General features: G+C 36.8%; 1 long non-coding RNA gene across 1 annotated transcript; it reads right to left on the bottom strand.

Annotated features, from left to right (window-relative positions):
* Positions 1 to 3,315: 3,315 nt before the first annotated feature.
* LOC115874868 lies at positions 3,316 to 3,990 on the bottom strand. The gene is made up of 3 exons (XR_004048920.1): positions 3,782 to 3,990; positions 3,644 to 3,705; positions 3,316 to 3,605 (listed from the first exon to the last, which is right to left on the bottom strand). It is a non-coding gene; the product is annotated as an uncharacterized LOC115874868 (long non-coding RNA).
* Positions 3,991 to 7,554: the final 3,564 nt, after the last annotated feature.

Genomic DNA, 7,554 nt, shown 5'->3' on the forward strand with positions numbered 1-7,554 from the left:
TAATTTGATAATGTTATTTCTAACCTAAAATATGAATGCATATTATTCAGATTAGTATAAAGTATTGAAATATGTAGGTGCGTAATAGGGGGCCCGGTAAAATTTTTGCACACAGGTCCGTGAGTCGGTTGTTACGCCACTGCAAAAGAGGCGTATTTAGGGATGAGTCCCCTAGTTTTTTGCCTATCTCTAGTACCTTATTACCTTTATCGGATTATGATCAGCTATAGGTAATGATGATTAAAATAGAACGAATTATCAGAATTGTGTGATATTATCCAAAGAGTACTCCGCATCGCTGAGAGATGGTGCAGGACTGTCGGGCTGAGCATCATATCAGACAAAACCGCGATAGTGCCATTCACCAGAACGCGAAGTCTAAAAAGTTGAAAAGAATCCATCTAGATGGAAAGGAAATGCTGCCATCACAGAAAATGAAATATCTGGGAATAACTCTGGACAGTAAAATTCTCTAGAACAGGCATATTAAGAACATTATTACCAGTCAAGCCACAAAGGCTCTCATGATATACAGAAGACTGGCGGGAAATAGATGGGGCTGCGCCACTAACATTTTGCGCTGGATGTATATACCATGTTAGCTTTTAAACTTAGTAGTACTTACATTTTGTATTTTAGTAAGCCCAAATAGCATTTTCACGACTTGCGACCACATGTTTACTAAACACAACGACGTTGGATTAGTTACAAAAAATAGTTAGCTCCGTACCTTGGGTATTAAAATAAATGTAAACGTTGTTGTAACGTTGTGCCGACGTTGAACTATTACTACAACAAAGTAACAGCTTCTGCGACGTCGAATAAACGTTGTCTTGTAACCTTTAATGCTTAAGTGATCTTTAGGTGATTCGGACAACGTAGTTACAATGTTGGGCAATAAAGAGTTTTTCGACGTCACTTTCAGGACCTATTCCAACGTTATACAAACGTCGTCTGTTTATCTGTTTTACTAATTCCAACGTTGTTTAGATTTCCTTATTCATTCGTTGGTAGGACGTCGAGCCACTACCTTTTTGCAACTGTATTGAACCATAACCTTAAATCTTAAATTTTCACTTCATTGTTCTGTTCAGTCAGACATTTCAGTGTTATTTTGTTTTTATAAAAAAAACTTAATTAAAATGGGACGTAAGGAAGGCACATATAAAACTAAATTTAAATATACATCGACATATTACAGATATTTTATCCACTCCCTCGTTTATTTAGAATATAGAGGGCGGCACAAGCTAGACTCTAGGATGACTAAATTAGGCGATCTTGTGACTAGTATACTACCTGTTAAGGCTGAGCTGCGACTTTATTAGTCCAGTATGCGACTACTCGAACTACTCCATCTTCATCTCCAAACCAACAAAGTGAAAACCGCTACGTTGTTGAATAAGAAAATGTTTTGTTCCTAAAATAGCAATTCCTGCTTTTTGAATACATTAACTTGAAATATTTGACTCTAAACAACACGCGGAAACAATTTTTTTCGACTGCGAATAAATTATTCTCATTTTACTAAAAAAAAATTTCAAGAAATTTTTTAAAACTTCTTTAATTTTAAGGCCCATTAGTATTTTTCATAGTAGAAACAATACATTTATCAATAAAGTTGTATGCGTTTAACTTTTTTGCCTTGGGTAACGAGTTACAGAGTTGGTTCAAGTGTTTCAATAATTATAATCTTCAAACATCCTCCACACTTAAATACTTTTGTTTTGTTTTCCTTTACTGCCATCTGGCCTATGTCTCTTACTAAACCATAAAAATAATAGTTTTACCACAGATTATACAGATTATAATCTTTGTTTTTTCTTTATTGTTTTTCGTGGTTCCAATTTTCGGAATCGGGCACTAGTTAGGTGACTAGTTTGCGCACATAGCACGCCCACTTATGGCCTCTAAAATTGTGCACAGCGCCTGACCGGCACAGTTATTAGAGAGATATCGGAAAACCGAATAGCGTCATTCAGTATTTACGCGTACCTTATCATGGTTACGATATGCGCGAGTCAATTTTTAACGCAACACCCGCTAATAACGTTACCGCCTGACGTAATTTGCGGATCAATTACGCCAGGCGCTCTTTCTAAATAACCTCTGATAACGTTTAAAAATTGCTTAAATGGGCATGTGCGGGTATTTGACAACCGGAGCCGGCCGGCGAGATCTTTTATTTTAGGTTATGTTTGAATTGTTTTGAATTTAGTTTTATTAGGTAATTTGATATTTAATTAGCTGGGATTAGTTTTAATTAAATAAATATGGCTTAAAATATGGATTCCACCTCTTCCAATACTAAAGAACCTATAAAGAGTCTTAGATTTACAGCAGATGACGACTTAGCCCTTCTAAGAGAATTTGTTGCTTGTTGCCCTAAACCCACTGGCAGACGTTGAACAATAAAGCACTGGAAGTAAGCACTTTAGCCCTTTAGTTTTAAAATACCTAGTAAACAAAACAATTGCAAAGTTTTAAATTCAAAGTTAGGTTAAGTTTAAATAGCGGACGCGACGCGATCATAATTCTTTCCGAACCGATAACTATAAATGAAGAGAGTTAATACCACCTCACGTAAAGGAAATAACACCTGGCCTTATTAACGTCCTATTCGGTTTAGCGATATCTCTCTATTACGCTGTTTATTGTTATTTTACGAGAGTTTATTTTTGCGCACAGGAAATTTGACTCGTTTGCACATCGTCATAAAAAACAATTTTCGTACCACGAATTAGGGACAAGATTTTTATCTGTATACTTATAGGATACCTAATCTGTGGTTTTACTATAATTATCGCAATTTAGGATAAAACGCGACTTAGACGCCATATTATTATAGTTTTGTATTTCTGTGAATTAGGATTTTAAACAACGTTGCAGTTTGTACTAAATTAGGCTACTAGCCAACGCAGGTATCCAACGTCGTTTCGACCCAAAAATTATTCTCCAAACTAGTGCAGACTAGGGTTGGCACGAGGTTGTGCCGACGCGCGACATTGCGCCCCGACGTTTGGTCGCGTGATACAACGTTGTCCCGACGTCCAAATGCTGCTTGGGGACTATCCTATTAGAAACATTAACTTAAATGGGAAAATTTTGTACTCTCTCAGTGTTAGGTTTTTAAATAAATATCGTTTTTAAAAATTTTTAGTAAGACTTTAAATTGTTTGTCTCTTAGAAATATTTTACTTAAATGAATAAATTTTGTAACTCTCACTGTTAAGCTTTTAAATAAACATGATTTTTAAAAAAGTATGCATTTTTTTGAAATAAAAATTATGGGTTATGCAAAAGAAAACTTCACAATACTTTTAACTTTTTATTCAAACGTCAAATAATAATCATCACCATATTTATTATTATTTTCGGTTTATCTTCACTCGTCGTAATCTTCCGAGTCGTCTTCTTCAGTGTGTATGGTGTAGTAGTATAAGTAGACTACGTTGCTTTCAACATCGACCCATACCGTTAGTTGTATGGGGCCTACCTCGTCCGCCCACACTTCCACCAAGAGCGGCGGTGGTGTTGCCGCTGGTGGGTGTTGCGGCGACGCAATATATGCAAACCGTAAAAAATGACCATATATAAATCTTAAACTAAATATAATATAATAATATCTCTCGAAAGGACTTACATTTTCGCCGGGGTAGAAATCTCCGACGACGTCTCTCGTGAAATCAATAGCGAAACTGAAATCTGAAAATATTTATGTGTTAGATTTATAAAGTATATAGGGAATAAAAATTAAAAGTTATGGCCTTAACGTGATTACCTATGGAACAGTTGCTTGGTACACAAAGGTACAGCTACGTACAGCAAGGTAAAACCTGTGCAAAGTATTGTACAGAGACTGACATGCATCTGCATCACGGGTGCTATGAGAACATGTCCAACAGCAGCAAGGGAAGGCATCCTCAAGGATACTACAGAGATAAGAGATAACAGTTATTTTTGCGTTTACGGTTTACGGACGAGCGCACAGTGCGGCGGAAGATAAATCTAGCGGGACAAAACCGTTTGGTTAGAAATAAAAGCCAAAAATGTGTACTGATAAGAATAAATAGTAGACATTCCAATTGATATAAAAATGCATGAATTATCTTTTGGTCCTATATATTCTTTGTATTTCGATACATTTTTATCACCCAAATTTGATCGTTTTCTGCTCAGCAAGGCAGAAGTCATACGAAAACAAAATATTTAAAAGTGCTTATACATTTTATTCCAAAGCCAAATTATGTTGAAGATTGCCAAATGTATGTACTTTTCTACTGTAGATATATTATTTGTTAAAATCCTTCGTGCCTTTTTCAAATATTGATATATTGAATGATGTAGATATTTTGAGTTACCAATAGTTGTAGAATGTAGAATGTTTAGGAGGGGAGTTAGTCACCGCCACCTTACAGATCTATTGTGTGTTCCCCTTTCTTGAGTTATAACGAGTTATAACTAATCATACAGTCTCAAGGCTTTAACAAAAGCCAGTATCTGAGACGGCTCCACAGAGGCCAGCTCTCTATCCTTGACATCAGCCGTACCAAAGTTTATGGCATGAATGGTCGTCGTCTTGGCGCACTCAGTGATGAGAAGTTCTGGTGTTTCCCCATATTCCCCACAGAATCTGCATTCGCCGTTGTTTCTCAGCTTCAGCCTACTGAGGTGTTCGTCGAGGAGAAAGTGTCCAGTTAGAAACCCCGTGACAATCCGAAGACTGTTTTTACTTAAATCGAGGAAAACCTTTGATTTTTCTCGGTCGTAGGTTCTAAGGAACTTTTTCGAGTGTCTTAGACCGTTGGAGGACACCCTACCAATAGTTACCAACACAGGTAGTCACAGTCACAAGGAGTTCAAGCTTAACAGGTAAATGCCCAAAAGTTTCATTTCAATCGGATAGTATAAAAACGAAACAAAGACTCGTTAAAGGGTTAATTGAAGAACATTCAAAAGAAGAATTGGGTTTTGCAAGTACTATGAGCTTTAGGGCTAGTGAGAGTAAGCCGAGTAAGGATGCTGCTGTAATTGTTGAAACCTTAACTCCATCGAAAGGCACTTAGTTTAAAAAATTAATAGCTGCCCATACACGGAAAGGCCCGGCCTTCGGACTTGGCCTTGAGGCCGGGGCTTTCACCCAAATTACCATAGCGGAAATATATCCGCGGACTTTGCCTTTCACGCAAGCCTATGTATTTGGGTTAAAGGCCCGGACCCAAGGCCAAGTTCGTAGGCCGGGCATTTCCGTGTATGGGCAGCTAATAATGACACCAATAGTCAGTTCGGCAATTTTCCTCAAGACAAAAACATCCAGAATGTTCTAGTTAAATAAAGCATGACGATATGCTAAAGTCTTTTTTTACTTTTTGATAATTTATAATAAAACTAAATGATTATTACTAGTTTTAATAAAAATTTAAAAAATTGTCTTAGATACTCATGGATAATTAATGGCGTTCCATCATTTTTTATTTTGATAAATCAATGGTAAATGCGCTAATAAAATTAATCATCTGTTTGAATGGGGGAGGGCCCCCACCAGGTATGAGACATATGGTGAATGGCGTTTTTATATGTTATTTGACTTGTATACGAACGTTGTTCATTAGGTGATCTATACCTCTGAGACAACGTAAATGGGGCCCTGGTCAACACACTCCTCCCGTTATTATATATAGACATGTAGATAAAATACAAATAATTTTAAAAGCGATTGTGGTCCCGTTGATTAAGGCGCTAGCATGGCGATCAAGAGGACCGTGGTTCAAATCCTACACGGAACTTTTTCACAGGTTGGCGCTCGGTGATGACGTCATACCTCTGGTTCCTGGAATTCAGTGTAAAACTTATTTATTAAATTTCAGAAGTGATGACTCATCCGTCTGGCGCCACGGATGATGACGTCATACGTCAATGGGTCCCAAGTTACAGTTACCTTCCTTATAGCGCTTGAGCTACGCGGTAGGTGGCGCTTGGTAGTTCCGGAGGTAGGCGTTAGGTGGCGGTCGGCGTCTACGTACACTGTTGCCGGCTACTCAACGAAGTGCAACGTTGCCAAATCTAAAAATCAGTAGATTTAGGGAATTTACATATACTCCATGTTATAAGATTTACATAGGGTGGGTCGCTATGGACGGGAAAATTTCACTAAATTTAGGAAAAAAATGGGGATTAAGCTTGGTCTAAGGTGACCCCATGACTACTATATTATTTATTATTTTCAAAATAAAATAAAATAGAATTTTTAAAATAAAATATACAGGATCTCACAAGATTACAAAGTAATTAAAAAATAACTGCTAAAGAGTTTTTTTGTAAGTATTTCACCTGATATCATAATTTTGTGTATTTGGCAATAGTTTACAGTACGGTTTTTGTGTGTCATGTACGAATAATATCATAGTTTTATTATCTTGTATTTATTTATTTATTAATAAATTAAGTTGTTAATAAATAAATAAATTTAAGCATATGGTTGCCATATATTAGACCATTTGCTATGTTCTTAGATTTTAAGTCCCAAACATCGCTCCTGAGATTTTGTCCCGCTACAATAACCATCCGCCGCACTGTGGAGCGCTGGTCCCTGCGTGACGTAAGCATCCACGGCGACTACGACGCGACGGCGGCGTTTTGACGCGAACGAACAGTCCTTTAGAATATACTGTTCAATTTGCGAAGTTTGAAACTTTCGTCATCATTTTCGGCGCCATATTGGTTTTCACGTATTTCTTGACTTGGTCCATGAGTTGTTTATATCTCTGGTTGTAAACTAACAATAACAAATTTAATAACAAAATATTAAACAATGACAAATTTATTGTAGCCTATCCGCAGTGCATACAATGAATAAATACGTCCTCTATTAATATGTTCATGGATCTTATAAGCAGGAATTCCAGGGGACAAACGAATATTGTGACTTGTTTTGCTGCTTGTTTTTCTTTAACTTTCACGATTCCTCTGGAACTTATTCTTTGCACAGTCGAGCATGAAATTCCTAAAGCCTCCGATCTCCGATGCTCTCTATAAAACACGTGAAAATTTTCTATTTAGTTACAAAATATTAACTCGGTAGTTGTCCAATTACATCGTAAACAGCCGACACAGGTAAAAGGTTTTTTTCCACCATCTTTTTCGAGTTTCAAATATTCGATAACTTTTAATATGAGCCGTTGTTCTTTTTCACTAAAACGGGACGGCATTTTAAACACAAATTAAATCACAAATAACTAAATAAACAGAGAAAATCCCACAAAAATTTACGAGAAACTATCGGAGTCGTTGAAATTTAACGGCAACGTTGACAGTCGGCGATATTCTTTATTCTTTTGTTCGATTTCGGCGTGTAACAAGAACAGTTAACCTAATAGGACTGCTCATTCAGCCAAAAGTGTCCGCCACATAGACTTAAAATAAAATATAGACTGAGCATCTCATTCATAAATAGCTGGAACATGCGGTCAGACACTGTCTTGTTATTGTTGTGTTATTGTTTTAGGTTATAACGAGTGCGACACGAGCGATAGATAGGTTGTCTCTGTCGTAACG

Source organism: Sitophilus oryzae, unplaced genomic scaffold, assembly GCF_002938485.1.
Source record: "Sitophilus oryzae breed Bouriz unplaced genomic scaffold, Soryzae_2.0 scaffold_1307_pilon_pilon, whole genome shotgun sequence".
In the NCBI taxonomy this organism is placed as follows: Eukaryota; Metazoa; Arthropoda; class Insecta; order Coleoptera; family Curculionidae; genus Sitophilus; species Sitophilus oryzae.